The sequence below is a fragment of the Rhineura floridana genome, chromosome 7 (genome assembly GCF_030035675.1).
Source record: "Rhineura floridana isolate rRhiFlo1 chromosome 7, rRhiFlo1.hap2, whole genome shotgun sequence".
Classification (NCBI taxonomy): domain Eukaryota; kingdom Metazoa; phylum Chordata; class Lepidosauria; order Squamata; family Rhineuridae; genus Rhineura; species Rhineura floridana.
In genome coordinates, this window is record NC_084486.1 from 42,954,839 (window position 1) to 42,980,587 (window position 25,749).

The window sequence follows — 25,749 nt, forward strand, 5'->3', positions numbered from 1 at the left end:
TGGCTGGGAATTACAAGTGAGGAGAACAGTGCTGCCGTCAGGTCCTGCTTGCGGGATTCCCATCGGCATCTGACTGGCCACTGTGAGAGCAGGATGCTGAATTAGATGGGCCATTGGCCTGATCCAGAAACTCTCTTCTTATCTTCTCATAATCTTACACAATTTATCACAATAAAAAAATAGCAGTTCAATGATAGGTATCAAAGAATCTAATACATCTCAATGTATTTTGAGAATAACCACTGTTCCCCAGTTGAGTATTAGGGAAAGACAGGTTCACATTTTCTCTTCCAGTAAATTAGCATGAGTTCCCTCCCCCTTCCATTGACCTTCTCAGTGCCTTCTTTTGAATGTCTATTGTCAATTGACTTGCAGAATCTACATCCACCCTCATTTTCTGCCCAATCTAGTTGTACTGGTGTTAAGCAGCTTTCTTCTGTCTTTTCTTATTTGTTTATTGGCTTGTCACTTTTATCATCTGTTGACATTTATCTTAATCTCGGCCCTCCTTGCCCAAGCTTTAATACTTCTTGGAATCTGATTTCAATACCCTTTCTTCTCTTTTCTACTGAGTTCCATTGTCTTTTGGATTTTTGTTCTTTGTCTAATACTTGATTATCTCCTTCTGATAGTTATTCCTGCTGCACTATCTTTCACTGATCTTTTGTTTTCCATAGCTGCTTTGTCCTAATAAACATAGTGGCAGAGTTAGATTTCTTCGCATCAGTTTTAAGTCCTGGTGATACCCTGTTCTTTCTTTTAAAAAAAATTCAAGGTTCCTACTGTTCATTGTTTATAACTTTTTTGTTTTTTCTTCATTGTCTGTTCTGGATCTTTTTTCTTCTCATCTTATAGATTTTGATTAGAAATCTTGTAGATTTAAAGTTCCATCTTTCTTTTTTTCCTGTCCATACTGCAATGTTCATGATGATTCTTCTCCCAATTCTGCTATAATTCATAAAATTTATTCATACTTTCTCTTTCTTATGAGGTCTTTTGGTCTGAGGCCCTCATCTACTCCCTGTTCCTCATACCAGATCCCCTTCCCCATGATCCTAATTCCCAATCCCATTTAGTCCCCCTTCCATCCTAATCCCATATTTCTGAGACCCTCAGGAAGGCTCAGAGGATGATGACAAGGAAGAGGGCCTTTTCAGTTGTGGCTCCCCATTTGTGAAATGCAGTCCCTAATGAAGTACACCTGGTGCCTTCATTGACACCTTTTCAGTACCAGGTTAAAACTTACTCCCCCCCCAGGTTTTTTATGAACTATGATGGGGTTGTTTGCTCTAGATGTGCTGCTGAAGCTTTTGGCTGCCGTTATTGATGATTGTTCTGTGGATTTTATGAATTGCATGTGTTTTTATTATAATGCATTTTACTTATGTTTATGCTCTGGAACCCTGCAAGTTGCTTGGAAATCTTTTTTGTATAACAAATGATTTGTGTATAGCAAAATAGTCGCCATTGTCGTCACCATCCTCATTATATACTTCTCACCCATCCAGTTGCTCCCGATCAGTGTGGGAATCAGAGACACACCACCAAATGTAATGTGTTAAGAATGATGAAAAAGGAAAGCACCAAACTACATATAGAGAGGAATATACTGAGGAGATTTCCATGAAAAAGAAAAGGAAAGTTTGCAAGAGCTAAATCAGTCTGGACTCAGTAATGGGATGAATAAACTGAAAATGATTCTTGACAAGATGGAGGCACTATGGGTGGGTTGTTCTTGGCTTTGGAAAATTGGTGTTCATCTTGTTCTGGACTGTCACTTGAGACCCAAGTGGACGCAAGGGCTTGGATTATCTTTTACCAGCTTTGGCTGGCTTACCAGCTGCAACTGTTTCTAGACAGGGATAGCCCACAGTGATCCATACTCTAGTAGCCTCCCAGCTGGATTATTGTAATGTGTTATACAGTATGTGTAGTTGGCCTTGAAGACAACCTGAAAGCTTCAGTTAGTGGACAACTTGGTTGCTAGAGTTTTGATGGGTATAGCCACAGTTGTTTATCTTGCACTTATTTTGAAAGATCTGCATTGGCTGCCTATTCACTTGTAGACTCAATTTAAGGTGCTGGAGGTGCTTACTTTTAAAGCCCTAAATGGCTTGGGACTCAAATATACCATTCTGTTGTGGTCTTAAGATCTTCTGCAGAGACTTTTGTCCAAGTATCCATTTTCAGGAGAGGTATGCTATACTTCTACAAAGAAGAGGACCTCTACTGTGGTGGGGTCTTAATTTTGGAATGCTCTCCCCAAGGAGGCACATCTGGAGGTGACATTACAAACTTTCTGGCACCACATGAATACCTTCCTATTTGCCCAGGCAGTTTAGATCTTAGAATCATTTTAAATGTTTTCCTTCCCTGCATTTTGGTTTTGGAGTACCCGTTAGGTTGCAGGGGGCAGACTTTGCTTTCTAGTTTCTTTGCTTCAAAGATACCATACAGCACTTAGTTTCAGAAACTAGAGGCTATGCAGATTATAATATGATCAAGACTATCATAGTATGACATTGCCACTGACATGGTCTGGAACTCCACCACCACCACCAGGAACTCCTCCTGGTAGTCAATGCCTTGAGGCCCCCACGCCATCATTGTAAGTGACCCACAATCCAAAATGCAAGTCCTGCCCAGCTGCACAAGCAACCTAAGAGCACCAGTAAAGCAGCTTAAGGACTGGTTCACCTGAGAGCTGAATTTAGGATTAAAGACACAGCTTTTTCCATCGCGATCGATTTGGAAGGTTCACACACTTCCTACCTTCCAATCTGCTGTTTTGTATTCACACTAGTTTGCATTCATCTGGAAAGGTTTAGTATCGCTGTTTCCTTGTGGCCCACCCCCAAACTTACATGTTTACTCCCTCCGAAGTAGCCATATTGCTAATCGAGAAGGGGAGGCGTTTTTTTTGGCAATTGCAGGCTGAAGCCAGAGAGCATGGAGGGTGCAATTGACCCAAAAAACTATTTTCTGTCAGTTTCATTTCCAGTAAAAAAAACCCCTTTTTAAATTAAGTATTAAGTATGTATTAAATGCAATTTTTAATAGTGAAAGACAGTGTGTGTGTGTGCCTTCTGTTACATCGCCGGTAACTGGCGGATAAAAAAATATTGCTTTGCAAGAATTGCAGGATTGTCTGCATGTGAGCAAGGGGGGGGTCCTTAAGGAATGGTCCAGGACTAGGGAACGTTGTGGCTTTGGGGAGATGTGGAGGTGACTCAGGTTACCCCGGAACTGTTCCTTTCCCCTCTCCGCTGGGTGGTGTGCAGCAAACTGGGAGGGAAAAGTAGCACCTCATGGTGTGAAGAAATGCTTGCACAGTGTGCAGGATTGTTTTCTAAGGGACAGTCACTCCACATGGAGCAGAACTTGCCTTTCACTTTCACCATGTAAGGCCAACGATTTTCCCCTCCTCCTCCTCCTGTTCTGCCCACTCTCTCTCCCCTCCTCTGGGAACAGAACAGGTGATGGCGGACGAGTGAGAGATGTGTGCACACTTGTGTGCAGCTGCCAAAGTTGATAGCCTGGATCATAAAAGTGATTTCAGAGTAACTCATTATGCACTTTGGGCTGCCCCGTTTCTATCGCACCAGGGCATTGTTGCCGCCGCTGCCACACACTTCGCAGCCCAACATTCCCTTCCTTCCTGCAGAACGGTGGCGCTGCTTTACTTCTGCAAAGCCCAAGGGAGTTTAGGTGGAAAGAGTTTGAACTGTGCCAAAGTTTACAAGAAACAAGAAAGAAAAGACAGGTGTGAAGGAAGGCATTTTACTGGGGGAGTAAGGGGTGAAAGAAAGGAGGGCTGCAGGAGTTCAGGAGCAGTCAGTCGGACGTGCCTTGTTAAGGTGCCAGAAATAAAATGAAATTTGTGGAGAGTTTAGTGGGTGGAGAAATGGGAGTATCTGAAAGTGACTATCTACTCCCCCCCCCAAAAATCAGAGCAAAGCACCTGCATGGGAGGAGGGCAGTGAAGCGGAAAAGTTTTTTCCTTCACTTTTTGCATTATCCCCTGATTGCTTTCATGCAGATTTAAAGGGAAAAACTGTTCTGCCTTCTCTTTGCCTGCAACATCATGTGAACCATGCAAATTTAACGGGGATACAAGTAGCACCAGAGTCGTACTAAACTTCCGCGTGAACCAGCCCTAAGATGCAAGAGCTACCCAGGCTTCTGGGTCTGTGGCCAGCTCACAACATTCACAGCAGGAAAGATTGGGGACGAGGGGTGGTGCCACGCACCTGGCCACGCAGATGGAGGAGAGGCAGCAGAGAGGTCAGTGTTGTGTGGGCACATTCGTGGGATTGCCAAATGGGCTCCTACACCGTTCCAACATCCCTGTTGTCCTGCCCTCTCCCTCCTAGCCCCAGAAAACCCCAGAAGAAGATCTCATGCACATATTTCTCAGAGAGGCTTTTCTGTTTAGGGCTCTCCCTGTCTTGCTGTAATGCCTGGGCCTTCAGGCTCTATTGCTTCAAAACACTCGCATCCTGGGTCTGCACCATCATCTTGTTTAGAGGAAACATTCTGAGTGCATGATTTATGACAGCCTGCTTCTGTGACTGGCAGAATAATAGTACGCTATGGAAGAGACAGAATGTGGTTTATGAGAAATCACAAGGGTATCAGCTGTGCCACATTCCTTTCTCCAAGAGAGTTCTGTGACAGTAATTTGGTAATTAGCACTGTTGGCTGGTATTGCCGCCCATCTGAAGAGTCCAGTGCCAGGATGAACTTCAAAACGCCATCAGGTTTGCCAACAAAGACGGAAGTCGAACTTTTAAATTAAAGGCAAAGATGAAGGGATGACACACAAATGGAACCTAACTAGATTAAAACTCATTGGAAACCATGAAGCTAACCAATTCCACCAAACCATCAAAACGTTGTGATGCTGTAAATCAGGGATGGTGAACCTCTGACCCTCCAGATGTTGGATTTGAACTCCCATCCGTCCCAGGCAGCACAACCAATGGTCAGGAGTGATGGGGGTTGTGACCAATATCATCTGGAGAGCCACAGGTTCCCCATCCTTGCTGCAGGGTCAGCCCAAAATATTTTGCTGCCTGAGGCAAAGGACAAAATGGACAGAGACCATTCCACAGACTGGCAGTTGAATCCTATGTCTGCACTGGCGATGAGCCCAGCTTAAGGGAGCATTGGGCAGAGCATGTGGCACACACAGCTCTGTCCTCTAACACGTCACTATCATGCCTCAGCATCTGCTGCCTGAGGCAGCTGCTTCACTCTACCTAATGGTGGGGCTGGCTTTGCTGAGCAGTAATTGATAGCCTTTCTTTAAGCCAAAACTTAAATATATGCCCGTAATACAAAGGAACCTGCAATACTGACTAAATTTATAAACTTGCACATTCCCCACCACCACCACCATCAGCACGACTAACTGATCCCTTGCATAAAATGTCAGCTTTTTCTGTCTTACCCCATCTGAATCTTACACTGCTTTCACTTTCTGACTGTGGACTTATCATAACTCCTTCAGCACAGAAATGGGAAGAAACTCTTAAAATCATGTTGGCATTTATTGATTCTGCAGCACTGATTGATTCTGCAAGTGTCTAAACCTGAAAGAATTTCATATCCTGTAAAAATATTTGGAACAGGCATATGCTTTTAGGAGTTAGTTCGGAAGTTGGTAATTCTAGAACTAATTCATGTTGTATGCTTATTTCCCAAAGGGGAGAACAATCCCAAACAGGAGGGAGGACTCTTTATATGCATCCACAGACAGACAATCTGTTCGGAGGGTGAGAGCACTATTTTTCAGTCCTGCACTCCTTCTTATATGGTCAATGTTGACTAATGTTAATGACCATAAATTCATTTCACTGGGGCTGAGCACATGTAATGCTGGATCAAGGTCATTTCTTTGGGAGCATTTATTTTCCCATATTGTGTCTATTCCAGATCTAGGCAGCAGAGGGTGCTGCCTGCATTCCTGAGAGATTTTCTATTAACTTTTCCAGCAAAGACTTACTCTCATAAAAGGCGGGGGGGGGGACTCTTTTTGGAAATCATCTGTTTAACTATGTATGCCCTCTGTCCTGCTTGTGCCTCTCTACAGCCAAAAATTATTGTAGTACAAGCATTTTCCCCACCAATTTAGCTGAAAGTGGAAGTTCCATGTCACAATCAAAATGATACAAAGGCTTAATATACCTTTAATGAATTTATGTGTTTGAGCTTAAATAGACATCCCTCTTTAAAAAGCTTTTAAAAAATCAGAGGGATCTGGGAAAGGAAGCTTTATTGTATAGCTATTGCCCTCTGCCATTGTAAAAATAATTAGCAAGCTGCAATGCAGACATCCTTCCATCTCTAAATGTGAACCAGAACAGATGAATTAGCCATAGTATTATGACAGTCTCAAAGATGGGACACAGTTATAAATACATAGAGACATTTACCTAGATTCTAGGCAAATGTCTCTGTGTATTTCTTTCTAATAAATGTGTTTTCCGTCTTTTAATATAAAACATTACATTAAAGCAATCATTCTTTCTATTTCCAGCGTTCAGGACGATGAGTGTCACTGTTTTATGCAATCAAAACAAAAGAGAGTGGTATCAGCTGATATGGGGGAGGGAGCACCAGCTTTTATCAAAATATTTTAAAAATCCTTAGGCAAACCCCCTAAAGGGGGAGATTCCCCCAAACACCCCAATGAGGACTGAGAAGGACACAGAATGCTGAATGACTTTTATGGGGAAAACTGAAACCTGGGGAGGGGGAATCTGAGTATGCACCATCTATGTTCAGCAGACAAGGTGCCTTTTAAGTGCACATGCAAAAAAAAACAAACCCTTTCATGTTACTCTTGCTGAAACTCCTTGGTTGCTGTGAAACTCAATGAAATACAAAGCCTGCTGCAGAAGCAAGTGCATTAATGTTTAGCTTTTCTCTCAGTGAAACTCTCATTGATTGCAATGAAACCACAGGTATTGCAGAGCTTGGAGAAATTGATAAATGTTGCCCTCAATGTCTTTGCTCTCAGTGACACTCCCATAGATTGCAGTGAACAGGATGACTGGATTAGTCAACCAAATGACCCTTTGTCTGGGAACTTCTCTATTTGAGTTGATTCTGCCAAGTGCTCCTGGCAAAGGTTTTCTGCAGTACCTCCCCTCCACCCAGAGCTAAAACCTTCTCTTGTTCCCAGATAAGGTTCTTTTGTAAAGGACTGGAGAGCTGAAATTTCAGGCTAGCACACCAAACCTCTTCTACCCTAGGAATTCTGTTATCACATTAGCTGATACTCTACTTAGAGTTCCTAATCCCAGAGCCATTTCAGTGCTTGTCTAAAGAAAGCAGGCCAATACCCCAAGTAACTAAGTATTTTTAAAAGGGCATCAAGCAACTACCAGATTGGATGGTTTGTTCTCCTACCTCCTGATAGTGCTCAGATTAGGGCAAGGAAAGGTGGGGGTTGGTGGGGTTGGGGGTTGGCAAGCAGAGCGAGCAGGGAACAGAGCCCCCCTAGTTATCCTAGAACAATTCAACATATAATGAAAAACAAACAATTAACAAAATGCAAGGATCAGTTTCACATATAATGTTACAAGATAATCTCAACAAAATACCAGTTATGTTCAATGATCCCTTCCCGCCCCTTGCCACCACTGCCAAATTCTGGGCCTGCTCAGAATATACATTTAGTCATTTATTCTCTTTCATCCCTACCTTCTAAACGGAATCTTTTTTTGAATGAGCTACTGAAGATTTTGACCATAACAAAAATTATCTTTTGCACAACATAAAGCTTTGTTACTATGTGCCAGAATTTTTAAAGGCTTCCCAGCAGAAATTTTGTATTGTTCTAGGAATAAAAATGAAATTTTTATTGTATTTTTATGCTGTTTTATGTTCACCGCCCAGAGAGCTATTGCTAGTCAGGCGGTATATAAATTTAATAAATAAATAAATAAAAATAAAATAAATAAATGGATGGCCTTCAAGTCAATTCTGACTTATGGCAACCCTATGAATAGGGTTTTCATGGTAAGCGGTATTCAGAGGTGGTTTACCATTGCCTTCCTCTGAGGCTGAGAGGCGGTGACGGGCCCAAGGTTATCGAATAACCTGCTGATAAATGCATCCAACACATTTTTTCTGCAGATGCTTTGAGAACGGCTATGCGTTTGGATAGGGATAGGGATTAGCTAACCATTATGTTTAACTCGGGTTTGGAGGATTTGCAGAGCATAAATTTAAAGAGCTGTAAATGCAACTTCAACTAATGTGGAAAGAAATGCTAACCCCGCTTTGGAAAGCAAAATCTTGCGCTACCTCAAATTGTCCTGTATGTATTCCATATAAATATTGCCGTTAGGAAGTGAAGAACCTTTTGTAACATATGTCCTATATTGCTTAAATGTATCACTTCAATATTTGTTACATGTCCAAAAGTGACACCAAAAAGTGCTCAGATGAAATAAAGATCAAGAGCCGGTCTTCCTTCTCATTCTCAGGTCGTGTTCCAAAGACAACAAAGGGTACTTCTAGATGGGTGTTTATTGTGGAAATAGTGCTCCTCATGCAGTCAGTATTTGCAGTGTTCATATGACCTTGTTGGCAGCAAAATGCCAATCTATATTTTTTTCATTTAATTCATATTTATCCTTTCTGGGGGAAAAGCAGTGTTTTTAAAAAACCCTGTTACCACCCACCTGCTGGTGATATTTCAGTGACCCGTTTGTACGTTATGTCCCTATCCGGAAGCACCCAAAGGAAGGAGTGATAGGAAAATGGCTTGACTTCTGCACATAGACAGAGCTATGTCTTTGACACAGATTTCTAGGATGTGGATTGGACTGTGAAAGACCAACCCAAATTGTGTTTGCATTTTGACAAATTTGTAGGGCAGTACAATATCTCAGAGAGGAGGTCAGGTCTCCTGCTCCCCTGGTGCATTCACTATAGCTGCCCAATTTCCCTGCTTTTTAAAGTTGGATAGAAATATCTGTGGACTATAGGTACATTCTTAAACCTCAAGGTTTTTTGCCCATTAGTGAATTATAATAAGGATCTTCTTTTCCAGTCCCGGGGAGGCTCCAAGGGTAATGCTTGCTGAAGATTACGTTCTTCTGGGTCTCGTCACTGCCTGGATGAGTGCCTAGGAACCTCATGTATGCTGCCTTGAGTCATGGCCAATGGCCAGGAATAATAGGAGTTGTAGTTCAACAAAACTGCAAGACTACATGCTCCCCCTTCTCTGGCTTAGCATAATGCATACAAACTATTTTTCTTATACAAAATATAAATTAAATAAGGACATAAACACTGGGGAAATTGTCCATTTCCCCAGGTCAGGAAGAAGTGTAAAGCTGGGATGAAAGCTGCTGTTTCAGCAATAAAGCAGTTTAGACTGGCAGCTTATATAGGAGCTGGAGGCTCCGCCCTTTCCTGGCTCTCAGTAAGGCCCTGATCTGAGCAGGTGTTCCCATGTGCTTCCACCTCCTCCCGAACAGCTTCATAGTCTCATGTGTGGGCAGCAGCTCTGAAGTTCCCACATGGCTCACTATCTCTCTGTGCCCCTCAGGGAGATAGGGGGAAGGTCTGAGACCCATCCAGGAACCCCAGTAGCTGGTGTGAGGACCAACAGTCCTGTGATGGGGTGACCAGATCTGATGGCTTCTTAGGATAGCAATGTGGAAATCTGTTAGAGTAGGGCTGGGGAACCTTTGGCCCTCCAGATGTTGATTGACTCCGACTCCCATCAGTCACAGACGGCATGGCCAATGATCAGGGATGATGAGAACTGTAGTTTAGCAATATCTGGAGGGCCAAAGGTTCCCTAGCCCTGTGCTAAAGGACCCTGCTCCCCTTGTCCCTCATCTAAAGAGGTCTCAGGTTCAAGGACTAACCCTAACAGGAACATAAAAATTGGTACTTAATATGAACTATATGTTGTAATATATTGTAAGCAGAGCTTGGAAAAGTTACTTTTTTGAACTACAACTCCCATCAGCCCAATCCAGCGGCCATGCTGGCTAGGGCTGATGGGAGTTGTAGTTCAAAAAAGTAACTTTTCCAAGCTCTGTTGTAATGCTGGTGTCCTTTGGATAGCATTCTTCAAAGGCTTTAAACTTATAAAAGACACTTAAAACATGTACATGTATGATCTAAACTGATTGATTAAGAGATGAAAGGTTGATCTAATGGAATCCCAAAAGAAAACATCTTGTAATACCTTTGTAGTCCACACATTGCTGAGATTCTCTGAAAGCTTCTCTTATCATATTTTTCAGTCAGTGACTCACAAGCAAAGGCATCTGGTTTCTAGATGGGGGGGTTCTCTATAAGTATTGGTTGCAATATTTTGTAGTTAAGCTACAATATTTGCTGAAGTCTGGAACTGTAGAATTTAGGACTGGAATTCATCACACCAGAAAGAGAGGCTGTATCCTCTGCAGGTTGTGAGGAATTAGTAACACAGAGAAAATATTATCTTAAGTAATGTAAATTATTCAGATGCCAGTATGCTATCAATGGATCCTGGAGACTGGAGACTAAGAGAAAACACCCACAAATATTACTGTTTTAAGAAACTATTGTCTTAAGTAATACTCAAAATGAAAATCTGCCACTTACAAAAATCACTTCAATTAACTTGCATGGAGGACAAGGTCTGTGCACTTATGAATGAAACATAGGAGAAGAGTCTTCAGAGGAGAATGCCTTTTTTAAAAAAATAATTCTTATTGAATTTTAAAACAGAAATAAACAACAATTGCTTAGTTCTGCAAGTAGTACATATAGTCACTGATACATAGGTTTAACATAGCCACAATCCCCCCTCCCCAAAATTATTATTAAATTATAGAAGTATGTGCCTCCAAATGGACCATGGATGGCGAAAAAGACAAATAATTGGGTGTTAGAACACATTAAACCAGAAGAAACTAAAATGATGAAACGGAGGTTATCATACTTCGGACACATCATGAGAAGACATGATTCACTAGAAAAGACAATAATGCTGGGAAAAACAGCAGGGAGTAGAAAAAGAGGAAGGCCAAACAAGAGATGGATCAATTCCATAAAGGAAGCCACAGACCTGAACTTACAAGATCTGAGCAGGGTGGTTTATGACAGATGCTCTTAGAGGGATTGCCATAAGTCATAATCAACTTGAAGGTACATAACAACAACATGCCTCCAAAAAAGAGTGCTTGGGAAATCAGGGATGCATTTCTCCTTTATGAGGATCTACAAACACATATATAAAAAGGAGTCACATTTCATGAGATTTATCCTGCTGTATTTCAAGCTGCAACTACTAATTTAAGGGCCTTCTTTGTTTCATTAAGAAGTTGCTTAAGGGCACAAAAAGAGCCTTGCTGAATCAGACCTGGGCTCCACTTAGTCCAGCATCCTCTTTCAACAGTGGCCTGTCAGATGCCTCCAGGATGCTCTCAAGCAACAGACCTCTGCAACTGTTTTTCTCCAGCATCTGGCATACAGAAATACATTGCCTTTACCATGACATACAAATCCAGATAAACTGTTTATCTAAATTGTGTCTATGCGTAGGCTGTGTTAGTATTCTGAGCCAACTGGATCAGAATATTTCTACACTTATCATATATACTTCATTGTTGCAAACTAATATCCTTACATTTTTTGATCCCATCTTCTTCCTATCTTTATTATCTACTTCCTTTCCCGATATTTATAATTCAAACTTATTTCACCTAACCATAAGGTTTATTATTATTATTATTCATACTTTTATTAGGGTTTTTTCCAGTTCTGAACATAGAACATAAACTTTATGGCTTGTAACCAGTGATGTTGCTCAGCTTCTGTCAGTGAAAATGCCCACCCCAGCCCCTAATGCTGCTCAAAAGGCTCTGAGGACCATCCAGAGCAGATTTGGGGGAGAGTGAAGGAGCTGCAGAGGGAGGGGAAAATCCATGGAAATTGCTTCCCTCCCTGTTCTGCCTTTTCATCAACTGAATGACAGTGATGAATGCAGTCCTAAACGTTCTTTGTTTAAAACGTGGGGGGGGTATGAATACTTTTAAGAACTATGCTTAGTTGAAACAAGCCAACTTCCAACCATAATTTATGAAGTTACCTTGTTTCAGGCTTCAGCTAACCATATTTAAGATTAACCACGCAGGGCTGGTGCCAGGCATGGTGGGGCTCTTGGGTACCAATATCGCCCCATGCAGCTGGCATGGGCTTAAATAGGCCCAGCCACCCCAAATCCTACGTCATTGCATCAGCATGCTAACACACTGTGTGCTAGGGTGGCCAGGTTCTTGGCCTGAGACTGATCCTGTATCTTTAGGAGAAAAGAAGGTCAGCAAATGCAGGTGTTTTTGCAACTCTGTAACGAGAAAAACCACAAGGTGGAATTCTCCCTTCCCCCTGCACAACTTTTAAAGATACAGAAGACCTTTTGGTTGCCAGGCCCGGCCTCCGAGAGGTCTTCTGTATCTTTAAAATTTGGGGAGGGGGGAGGAAGAATTCCACCTTGTGGTTTTTCCCATTACAGAGTTGCAAGAACACCTGCACTTGGCTGACCTTCTCTTCTCCTAAAGATACAGGATCAGTCTCAGGCCATGGACCTGGCAACCCTACTATGTGCATATGCCTTCGCATGACATGGGAGGGTCGAATTCCGCAATCTGCACCAGCTTCAGTTTGCGGGAGTGGCTGATTTGCAGCCTGGCATAAGGGGCTGATGTGCACCACAGATCACACCCACCACTATTGTGATGTGGGATCCCCACCTTCCTAAGGGCCCCTCTGAGCCCCAGGGGCCCTCAGGTCTGTGTCCCACCTGTCTGCCAGCCAGTGGAGGGCCTGTAACCGCAGTTTGTCCAGGTTTAGATGACATGCTATACTATGGTTAATTTAAAACGGAAGTAAAACCTTTAGCTCTCCTCCTCATAGCCAAAGCGGAGCAGAAGAGGGGAGCAGCTTGCTGTGGCTCATCCTCAGAATTCCAAGCGATGGTTTCGCAAACTGGGCTATAATCCCATAACCAGATTTTGTGTGTGTGCAATATTTTTAATGAATTGAAAACTAGTCAGATTTGCTCAAGAATAGCACGTGCATTTATTTTATTAGAAGGAACAGCTATCTTCTAGTGTAGTTAATGGTGGGAGTAAAGTTACTGTAAAGCTCAGCATGTTAGAATGGGAAAATATTGTTGGGAAAGCATCAGATTTGAAAATTAAGAATCAAGAGACGGGGTCATTGACATAAAAGGAAAATTTGCTTAGTTAAGGAATGTAGAAATTGTCCTGAAGAGTCCATGATGAAAATCATAAATATGAGCTTTAAAGGACCATGAAACTTAAAAGTAGGATTTTCTATGGAATGATAAACAGAATTGCAGAAGACATTACACAGGAAATAAGTTTTTAACCAGTACACCATCAAAAGAAAGGCAGGATACATAAAACTGATTTAAATCTGAATGAATCACTCACCATGGCTACTTCATGTCAGTAAAGACACAAGGACATAAAAATTATGCTGCTGGATCATGCCAAGACCCATCTAAGGGGGCTTGTCAGATGCTTTTTAGGACAAAGATTATTTGGCCATAGTGGTCAATAGATAGAATATTATCTTAAATATCCCAAATATTTTCCCTTCTATGGCTCATTATCTAAATATGTGACATTGGAGAATCTTACATGGACCCTCATATGCCTGGAAGTGGAATTGTCCTATCTTTCATCCTCGGAAGGGAGGAATTATATGATTCCCCTCCACAGATATGTCCATTTGGAGTATATCATCACATGTTACAGTACAAGCAGGATGACAGCAGGTGCAACCACCCATGCTGTCCATTTTGGAACAGAATATGAAGCTGGACTTATGTTTTCTTAAAATCTTGCAGTGCTGGACTTTGTCCAACATTTTTTGAAAGTCCACTGTCTATGTCCGGTGCAACCCTCCAAGGTAAATATAGTGGCTATGAATGGAAGGCCAACAGAATTGCAATGAGCTTGTTTTTTGTCTGGGGGCCAGAAAAACATAGATGGCACGCTGTATTTGGTTTGCTGAATTACAGCTTGTGCAGCTCTGGTCTTCCATATCAGCCAGGCCTCCATACCAGTTTGTGGATATTTCCCCCCCCCCAAAATTTTTTTTTTTATTGTACTAGCCAATGCATTCTAAAAAGTTAGTGAGGCAAAGCTTCATTTTGCAGAAGTGCAGCATGTCTGCGTTGCTGCTTTTGCATGGAACAGGTTCACCTTTGTATAAATGTGCAATTGCCCTGAAGTAGCTCTGCAGTACATCACACCTGCTGGGTCTACACTGCAGTCCAGGGCAACCACTTGAGCCACTGTCATCCCTGGATCTGCATGGCTGCTGGGCTGATATTGTTAAATGGCTCATCCTGCACGGCATCACACAACTGTTTTGCTGTAATTCATGACTGCTATGTTTGTGTACTGCTAAACTAGAGTGACAGAAAAGAAAAGTTGAAGGCTGGAGCCTACTCTTGACATTTCCACACATGCATAGCAATATTCCTTCTTGGATGGTGGTTCCCATATGTGCAATATCACTGCCCCTATTAGTGAAAAGGTGTGCCCTATATGCATCTGCACCAAACACCAAAAAAGAGGAAGGATCAGTGGCTTGAATTGGACACTAGAGGTGGAAGGGACCCCCAAGATATGAGGGCAAAATGCTGCATTGTCTGGGGTTTTTTGAAGCTGCTTCAAGCTTTCCTAAAACTGGCAAGAATTAGGGCTATAAATATGCACTGCTCTCATGAACCAGTGAACATTGGCAGCAAACTGCAGTGCACTGGCACGTGCCCTTATCCATCTCAGTTAGGAATCAGGCCAAAGAAAGATGCTTGCTTGCTTGCTTTCCTCCAGGAGCCTAAAGTGGGTAGGTGGGTGCATTTGTGCTCAGAGAACATGTGCATTCTCTGAGCCAAACTTTCCCCTCGAGAATCCTTTAAACAGAGAGGGATTAATGGGCCACAGGGCAAACTGGATGCACAGCCCAAATGCACATCAGAGTGTCAACATGGTCTATCCATGATGCTTTGCCTTTAGCTGGATACACACTCAGATGTGTATCCAAATGAGCATTCTAATGCATATCCAAATGAACATTCACTTCTGAATGCACATCCAGATCAGCATCCAGTCACATTCACAACATACATTTAAACCACATTTAAAGCACATGGGCTTCCTAAAGAAATCTGGGAACTGTGGTTTGTTAAGGGTGCTGGGAATTATACCTCTGTAGGGGGATAAACCACATTTCCCATAGGGAAATCAATCAATCTATCTATCTATCTATCATCTATTATATGTATACAATTGCTCCGTAAAACATAAAAAAAAACTTCTTTAGATTTGCAACCACAGTTAATCCGGACTACATCCAACAGTATATAGAGATGACTTTACCAACTGGACATCCTTGACGAAAACAAATACTAGAGATGCTCTAAAAAATGGAAGGACCGTAAACCAAATGTTATGTTCTTGGCCAATTAATACTCCTTTCTGACATAATGAAGGTTTGTACTAGATATAACACTGGATGTATCTGTTCTTTGTGTCTGTATTATTGGCATTGTTACCCGTGAAATAAGGAAGGGACACAGACTGGATTTAATGGGCAGCCATGCTGGCCAAACACGTCTTACAAAGCTGGGTGTCCCAGATATACCACACATAGAACAATGAGCAGATGACCATTTTGATTTGACTGTCAAAGAAAAAATGTGAGATAAGGGTGAAATGTCTATGGCTTTGGTCCTCATTTCTGGAACTATTTGATGCTCTAGACCTGCAAGAAGACATCTTCACTGTCATCATCCCTCCCTTTTCTCCTCTCAGTCTTCCCATCTCCCCACATTTCTCCCTGTACCCTGTGCCCTGTAAGCATGGTTGAACAATGTTGTAGTGCAGGTATAGAGAACCCGACTCCAACTCCCATCAGCCCTAGCCAGTATAGCCAATAGACAGGGATGGTGGGAGTTGTAGTGCAAAACAACAAACAAGAGAGCTAAGGCACTAAAGAAGAATGAATATTCTCAAAGTCATGAGTTTCGGAATTTCCCCCTCTCCTTCAAAGGCAATCTAAAACACATACAAAAAGAGTTGTAGTCCAACGTCTGGCTCCCCATCTCCATTGCAGAAGCTGGTTGCTGATAAACAGGAAGGAGAGGGATATGTAATTACTCCCTTTTTAATGTCTCTGTAGAGGTTAGTGTCACTTTGATATATAAATCCTAAGTGCCCTAGAAATGGGAACAATTGTGATGTACATGTGAACAAGATCACAATTGTGATCTTTGTCATGGTCTCCTCTGACATGACCTTGGGCTTCTGACATAACTGGAGCAGTGTGGGGAAGGACACATGCTTCACTGGCTTCCATACCAATATGGCAACACCAAAAGGGATTCTTTGGCAGGATCTATTCCAAATTAGTGTATGCTCTACAGGGCATTACTATATGCTCTACAGCTCTTACTTAGCAAAGAGCTTCAAAGATTCTAATACATTACTTTAATAATCCTTTCAACCAATCTGTTGAATTGGTATTGTTATACCCAAATAACAAAGTACAAAAGGGCTCGGTTGAGACACAAAACTGCATAAGGTCACCTACTGTATTTCATGGGAGAGGCAAGACTGGAACCACTAATTCTGGTTCACAGCTCAGGCACCATGGTACGCAGGCCCAGAGTCAGTACCCAGCACCCTCAGGTACCTGCCAGGGCTCCAGCCGTCCAACAGCATCCACCATAACTGACATGTGTGCTGCTGGGCCCACTCATCCACACCCCTCCCTGGTTTGGGATCATCTCACAGCAGAGCCAATCATTTTACATTTTCTACAATGCCCCAAACTGTAAGAAGGCATTGATTTACATTCTAACCTGCATGTGTTCATCGCATGCAGCACTGTTTTCATTCTGCTACAATTTGGTTTCTGGCAAAAGCTACTTTATTTTTCTCCCTAGCCACTAAGGAGAAATTTTACATAATTATGTCATTAATAAGGTTATTATTACATTATTGCACACCATTCATTACAATGCTAACTCCATTCCTTCCAATACAAAGGAAACACAATACAAAGGCAAAGTAAAGTCATCAATTGTATATCATTTGTGGACGGAAAGCAACAACAGCAAATACCAATTGTATTTGCTGGACTGATTTCCATTCCGGACATGGGATGAATAAGCAGTAGTGTAGCCGAAAATTCAGAAGTGCAGGGTCCTTTCATGATAGCCACAGTCACACACCCTTTCCACTTTCCGTCATCTCCCTTGCTCTCCATGGCATCTCACAAATCCACACTCCACTACAACAAATGTCCCTAGGAGCCAATCAGCATGAAAGGGGAGGCTGTGTGTTTGCTACTGAGAAGAGTCTTCTCAGTGGCTGGCTCACCTCCTTTCATTCTGATTGGCTCCAATCAGCATGAAAGGAAAAGGACTCTCCTCAGTGGCTAATATTCTCCCTTTGCATGCTGATTGGCTCATACAAAGGGACCTGGCTTAGATCCTGTTCCCAAAAAAGTAATGGGTTTATGAACCCCCTCATCCCCAGATGACTACACCCCTGCAAATAAGCAGATGATGGCAATTATCACTCCCATTTCTGTTTCTGTTGGAATTCTCTGACATCTCTAGAGTGACACTGCATCAGGGCACTATGGATTAAAATGGTAGGTGGGTCATAGTCACCTGCCAAGATTGCAATGCCAAATTTGCTAAGGCCTATCAGAAGGGGCCACCAGGCAGCACTTGGGCAGTGAGGGACCCTCAAACTTAGAACTGCCCCACATGTTGCTCTAACCCTGTAGAAGAAATCTAGCTAAAGCCAACATGTTGACTGAATGGGGGTTTCTGGAGGTCTAGCTGAGAAACAAGGCACGTTTCTAGCTAGTTCCTGCTCTTTCAGAATGCTGCGGCACACTACATATGACTGTGCTATTTTGACATGACATTTCCCCCCCTCCTTCATATATGTCTTCCCTGGAATTTTTCCAAAAGCACTCCTGTGGTGGGCAAATATAACATTAGCAGGGGGTCCTTAAATGCTGTTAATCAAGAAGTGTGATGACAGAAATAAATGCTTTTATTAGCATCGAAGAGGATGTGCTTGTTCTAGTAAAACAAAGAGCTCTGCAAGCCAAGCATGGCACTCGGCGGTAGCAGCAGCTGCAGGGAAAGCATTTGGAGCATTCAGCAGTGCCTGCCACAGAGATCCACTTTATAACTTTGTCTAACAGATTTGATGCTGTCACCCTTGCTTGTCAGGGCCACCCATCACTGTCAGAGGCATGGTTTTGATCTCCCAACCACCTCAACAGAAAGGCAGACTCCATACTTGGGATGAAAAAGAAAGAGAAAGAATGATCTGGTGCCTCCTTCAAAAAATATTAACTTGGGGATAGAGAAACAAAGCTTGTGGTGACAGATGTGGTTTGTGACATGAGCAGGCTGTTGTCTCCAAGGGTATTAGTATAGACAAACAGCCTGGAGCAGGGCAGAGACGCACTGCTCTGCTGTGGCTCTGTGCACGGAAGCCGAGAAAGCACAGTTGGGTGAGTGTGTTTTCTCTTTACATGGGAGATGACAATTTCACCATGGCTAAATGACTGATAGCCATTTCTCACCTTCGAATCTGTCACCCTAACTGCTCATTTATGCAGCTATAAAGAGATTGTTTGCATTCAAACGGTCTCAAATGCAAGTTTTTTCCTTTTATGTACATCCCCAGAATGATTGCTTGCTATGATTAATTTATCTACAAAGATATTTACTATATTATTTATTGTATTATTATTTGTTAATTTATTTTTTGTAAATTGTATTGTTTTTATTGTATTTTTATTGTATTTCTACACATGTGTTTATTTTTCTTTGTAAGCCACCTTGAGGGCCTTTGGCCAAAAGGTGGGGTATAAATAATAATAATAATAATAATAATAATAATAATAATAATAATAATAATAATATATTTAATTTGTTATTCCCCCTCATACCTAGTGGTCTCTAGGTGACTTACAGCACATTTCAAAACTATGCAATATAAAATGAATTTAAAAGCATACAATATACAAAATTTAAAACCCAAACAAAAAGGACAAAGACAGCATACCAAAGGCTTGAGTCAAAAGGAAGGCATTTGCCTGGCACCTAAACATGGATAAAGAAGTTGCCAGGCATGCGTCCTTGGGGCCACCACAGAGAAGGCCTGTTCCCAAGTTGCCATCTTCCAAGTCTCCCGTGAAGGGGAACACCAAGAAGGGCCACAGATGATGAACACAGGGTCTGGGGAGGTTCATACAGGGAGAGGCAGTCCTTGAGATATTGAGGTTAAAACCAACACTTTGAATTGAGTCCAGATACTAACTTGTAGCCAGTGCAACCATGCCAGAATTGGTGTTATATGTGTGGACCAACCTACCTTGGTCAGCAATCTGGTTATCGCATTCTGTACTAGATGAAGTTTCCTAACTGTCTTCAAAGGCAGCCCCACGCATAATGCATTGCAGTAGTCTAATCTGTGACATGAGAATTCTCAGGAGATTAATTAAAGTGGACTGAAATATTTATGAGATAGCATTTGTACAAATAGGACCATGAGTTCTCTTCCTTTTATTTCTTAACACTCAGAGTATGCTGTCAGTTTCCAACTGTTACAGGCATACTCTTCAAAACATTAGGAAAGTTCATTTGTAAAGTATGAGTTGGAATACTAACTGAGAGCCATACTACACATTGCCTTAATAGCACATTTAAATAGTGTGCTTAGGACTGGGCATGACTCTTTCTTAACAAAAAACAAGCCATGCTCTGTACAGGGGAGTCCCTGCAGATGCTTTTAAAGAAAGAGGTGTGATCAGTCTTAAAACATGCACATTAAAAACAACACAAAGTAGTATGTCAGCTGAACTTACTTTGGCTCAGTCTTCTCCCAAAACAGGGTCTATGACCCTCCTGGGAAATGTGAAGTTGGAGGGGCAGGTCTGGAGCTTGAGATTGACAGACAAATGGTCAAGGGATACCTAATCACTTTGAATGAGTTCAAATCTGCAGGGCCCGATGAACTTGATCCTAGAGTATTGAAGAAACTGGCTGAAGAAATCTTGGAACCACTGTCTATTATCTTTGCAAAATCAGGGTGGGTGGGTGAAGTGTCAGATGACTGGAGGAGGGCTAATGTCCTTATCTTCAAAAAGGGCAAAAAGGAGTAATTTGGGAACTACAGACCAGTCAGCCTGGCATCGATCCCTGGGAAAATTCTAGAGCAGATTATAAAGCAGTCAGTCTGTAAGCACCTTGAAAGTAATGCAATGATTACTAGAAGACAACATTTATCAAAACCAAATCCTACCAGACTAATCTTATCTCATTTTTTGATCGGGTAACCTCCTTAGTACTGTGGGAATGCTGTGGACATAATATATCTTGACTTCAGCAAAGCTTTTCACAAAGTGCCCCATGATATTCTGATTGGCAAGCTAGCTAAATGTGGGCTGGATGCAACAACTATCAGGTGGATCCACAATTGGCTACAGAATCGTACTCAAAGAGTGTTTATCAATGGTTCTTCTCAAAATGTGGGGAGGTAACAAGCAGGGCACCACAGAGCTTGGTCCTGGCCCCAGTGCTCTTCATCATTTTTATTTATAACTTGGATGCAGAAGTGCAGGGAATGCTTATCAAAATTTGCAGATGATACAACATTGGGAGGGATAGCTAATACCCTGAAAGACAGAAACAAAATTCAAAGGGATCTTGATAGGCTGGAGCACTGGGCTGAAAACAACAGAGTTAAATGTAACAGAGTAAGTGCAAAGTTCTACACTAGGAAAAATAAACCTAGTGTACAGTTATAAGATTTGTAGTATTTGGCTCAGCAATACTACATGCGAGAAGGATCTTGCAATTTTTGTTGATCACAAACTGAATATATGAGCCAACAATATGATGTGGCTGAAAAAAAAGGCAAATGCTATTTTAGGCTGCATTAACAAAAGCATAGTTTTGAAATTGCCTGAAGTATTAGTTCCCCTCTATTCGGCACTGGTTAGGCCTCATCTTGAATATTGCATCAAGTTCTGAACACTGCACTCTAAGAAGGATGCAGACAAACTGGAACAGGTTCAGAGGAGGGTAACAAGGATGACCAGGGGACTAGAAACAAAGCCTGATGAGGAGAGGCTGAAAGAACTGGGCATGTTTAGCCTTGAGAAGAGGCAGAGGGGAGATATGATAGCACTCTTCAAGTACTTGAAAGGTTGCCACACAGAGGAGGGCCAGGCTCTCTTCTCAATCAGCCCAGAGTGCAGAACACGGAATAATGGGCTCAGATTGCAGGAAGCCAGATTTCAGCTGAACATCAGGTTCAACAATGGAACCAATTACCAAGGGAGGTGGCAGGCTCTTCAACACTGGAGGCCTTCAAGAGGCAGCTGGACAGCCACCTGTCTGGTATGCTTTTGTCTGGATTCCTGCACTGAGCAGGGTGTTGGACTCAATGGCCTTGTAGGCCCCTTTCAACTCTACTATCATATGATTCTAAGATTCTATGACTCCACAGTAGCCTACTTCATCAAGGGTGGTCTCCTGTTTGAAGGCCTGTCCAGTCCATGTCTGGTTTAAAACAAAGAACTCTAATAAAGGAGAGCAGGGTCTTGAAGTTGCCCATCAACAGTTATCCCTTGAACAGCAGATACGTCCCCTGGTTATAGTCCATGGAATCTTTATTTCTAAATGTGGGGTGGACTGAATGAACAGCATACGTTGGCAAACCACGCTGCTGTTCTCAGTACACTATCTCTCAAGACATTGCGATCTGACCAGTGGAAAAACAGGATGTGGTTAACTTTATGGCTGTAAACGATACTGACATCTGTAGTGGTTAAATAACTGCCTGCATATTGCCACGTAGATAATGCTGTTGTACTATGTATGTACGTGATGTTATACAATAGTTAAAGGTCATAGGCTGTTTATGGAGAGAAAATAATCCACGCCTCCAAGCGGAGGTAAAATAAAAGCGGAGACGAGAATTACGAGGGGGGCTCCGAAATTGAACTCTGGTCTCACCGTGTCTCACTGTGTCGTGATATCTACATCTGGTGACCCCGACGTGATTCAGAACAAACACCCTCGTACCCACTGGCAGGATCAGCCAACGGTGCACCTCAGCGTACAGCTCCCATTCGTGAGTATGGGGGGGGAATTGTCAGCTCAGCAGAAGGTTCATGCACAAGAGCTACAAAAAATTTTAAAACAGGATACCTCAGCTTTTATAAGTCGTTCTCACATTGAATCATTGTTAAAAACAATTCAATGTCAATGTCCATGGTATCCAGAGCAAGGATCACTACGTCAGTCAGATTGGATAAAGATAGGGAGAAAATTACATGAAGAACCAAGAGCACCTATTCACCATCTCTTATTATGGCAAAAGTGTGCTGAGGCCATTAGTCATTTAGGGATAAAAGAGACATCGCTGTTTGCCAATTCTGACCAGAAAACTCCTCTTTATCCCCAACTTTCTTTACCTACACCTGAAAAGGATATTGAGAAATTTGTAAATGCTCCTCCATATAGCCCTCCAGTTCAACAAGAACAGGTTACTGGGAAGGTTAAAGCAGCCATAGCTCAGGCTGCAGCCTCAGGATTATTATCTATGGAAGAAATGGGAGACTGGGAGGGTACAATTTCAGCTTTTCCCGTTACATATCAGCCAGATCCTAATAATGCTAATAATCGCATAGCAACTTGGACAGCTCTTCCGTTTTCTGTTATTAGAGAAATAAATAAGGCAGTAAGAGAATATGGGATTACGGCTAATTATGTACAAGGGATGTTGGAAGGAGTAGCTACTGGATATAACATGATCCCTCAAGATTGGAAGGATCTCTTTAGGATGATTTTGACTCCTTCGCAATATGTAGTTTGGGACCAAGAATTTAGACATGCTGCTATAGCAGCTGGGGATGCTAATATCATTCCCGAGCAAATTTATGGGTCAGGTAATTTTGCTACCATAGCACAACAAGGGGTATTGCCTGAAGCCGCATTTCATCGAACTGCTGAGTGTATACAGAAAGCATTTAAAAAGGTGCCTGCTGGGAAAGAACCCTTACGTTCTTTTACGAATGTACGGCAGCAAGCAACAGAGCCCTATTTTCAGTTTGTTGACCGTTTGAAAGAGGCTCTGACACGGCAGGTTGATAACCCTCAGGCACAAGGGGAATTATTGTTAAAATTAGCTTACGAGAATTCTAACACAGACTGTAAAAAGATTTTGAAAAACATTATTCATAGACCGCAATATGAATTGGGAGACATGATTCAAGCTTGTGCAGAGGTAGGTACACATGTTCATGCCATGACATTGTTAGCTGGGGCATTAAGACAGGGTAACAAACCTACAGGCAATTGTTTTAATTGTCAAAAGCCTGGTCATTTCAGAAGGGAATGTCGGGCTCCTGGCGGAGGAGCATTTAAAGGTGGGGGCACTGTTACAAACCGGCCAAAGAAAATCTGTCCGAAATGTAAAAAGGGTTATCATTGGGCTAATCAGTGTCGTTCAGCTCCCACTACCAATACCAATGTGTCTTCCCGTCCTATTGAGGGAAACTGAACTTGGGGCAGGCTTCCAGCCCCGAATCTCAAGGAAGTGTACCCACCCCTGCTACTCAAGGAAGCGCTGGAATTGATTTAATACATGCAGAGTCAAAAGATGTTCCTTTGCCTGGAGCAGTTCTTTTAATGCCTACCACACTCACTGGCCCTTTACCAGAAGGCACCGTAGGCCTTGTACTACCGCGATCCTCTGCTTCCAAGAATAATATAATGGTGGTACCTGGTGTTATTGATTCTGATTATCAGGGAATTATTTATATTCAGTATTGGAGTCACCTTCCCCTTCAGTTGAAGAAGGGAGATTCTTTTGCGCAACTATTGTTATTGCCATATCGTCTTTTCACATCGAACACTTCCTCCCAAAAACGTACTGGTGGATTCGGATCTACAAGGACGAAATCGCCGAGTGTGAGTATTTCAGGTAATCCTTTCCATCCACAGGTAGCTGCAGTACTGGCAGAAGTGACCAGGGAGAAACCGGTTCGTAAGTATTGTTTAAACAATGTTATTTTTGAAGGTATTATAGATTCTGGGGCAGATGTCACAGTAATTGCTGAACATAACTGGCCATCCTCTTGGCCAGTAGAAGTGGCCCCTTCTGTGTGGGGAGTGGGCGGAGCTCAGGATTCAAAACGGAGTAAGGATTGGATACAAGTTGTTGCTCTTGATGGTGATCGTATAGCCCACATTCGCCCTTGTATTTTGGACATTTCAGTAAATCTGTGGGGAAGGGATTTACTGGAGCAATTCCAGACCACCATTGTTATTAATGATTAGCCAACAAAAGGCAGCTCTTCCTTTACAATGGAAGACAGACATACCCATTTGGGTAGAACAATGGCCCTTACCCAAAGAAAAATTAGAAGCTCTGCACCAACTGGTAAAGGAGCAACTGGAAGCTGATCATATAGCAGAAAGTAATAGCCCTTATAACACCCCAGTGTTTGTGATTAAAAAGAAATCTGGAAAGTGGAGGCTCTTACATGATTTACGAGAAATAAATAAATTAATTGTGCCCATGGGTCCGCTACAATGTGGGACGCCCAATCCAAATTTAATTCCATATGACTATTCCTTAGCTATTATAGACCTGAAAGATTGCTTTTTCACAATACCGTTACAAGCGCAAGACGCACCGAAATTTGCGTTTACTGTTCCCGTATATAATAACTCTGGCCCTGCGCAACGATATCAATGGAAAGTGCTACCTCAGGGCATGTTAAATAGTCCAACCCTATGTCAACAGTTTGTAGACATGGCCCTGCGACCCTTTCGGGCTCAATACCCTACATTATTGGTCTACCATTATATGGATGACATCTTGGTGGCTGGGAGAACCCTCCCATCTATGTGGCAACAACACCTTACTGATCATTTGTCACAGTCAGGGTTGCAGATTGCCCCTGAAAAGGTACAACTCAAAGAACCATTTCTGTATTTAGGACATAAATTAATGCAATCCTACTCCACTCCTGTATTGCCCTGTCTTACCTTGTCAATGAAGCCAACTTATGTAGAACTACAACAATTCTTGGGTTCTATTAATTGGATTCGACCATATTGTAAACTTACCACTCAAGACATGGGGCCTTTATTTGAATGTTTAAAACAAGGACGTCAACCTGCAGATATTATTACTTTAACGAAACAGGCAAGGCAATCCCTAGAATTAGTTTCTACAACGTTAAAAGCTATTTGGGTGGATCGACAAATATTGAATAAACCACTGATTTTATTTGTTTTATTTGATGGAAGCCAACTTTTTGCTGCACTCACTCAGGAGTCAGGCTCCAATGCTACACATATAATAGAGTGGCTTTACTTAGCCCATACACCAAAGTCATCTATCACAACTTTGCCAATGCAAGCAGCAGAAATAATCCAAAAAGCACGATTACGATCAAGGCAATTATTAGGTATCGATCCGGTTGAAATTTCGTTGCCTCTTAAACTTTACACATGGGAAAATGCTATTGCGCTTTCTGATGACCTTCAATGGGCTTTAGTCTCTTATTTGGGCACAATTTCATGTCGTTCCTCATCAGATCCACGGCTTCAAATTACACAAAAAATTCCTATCCAGTTTC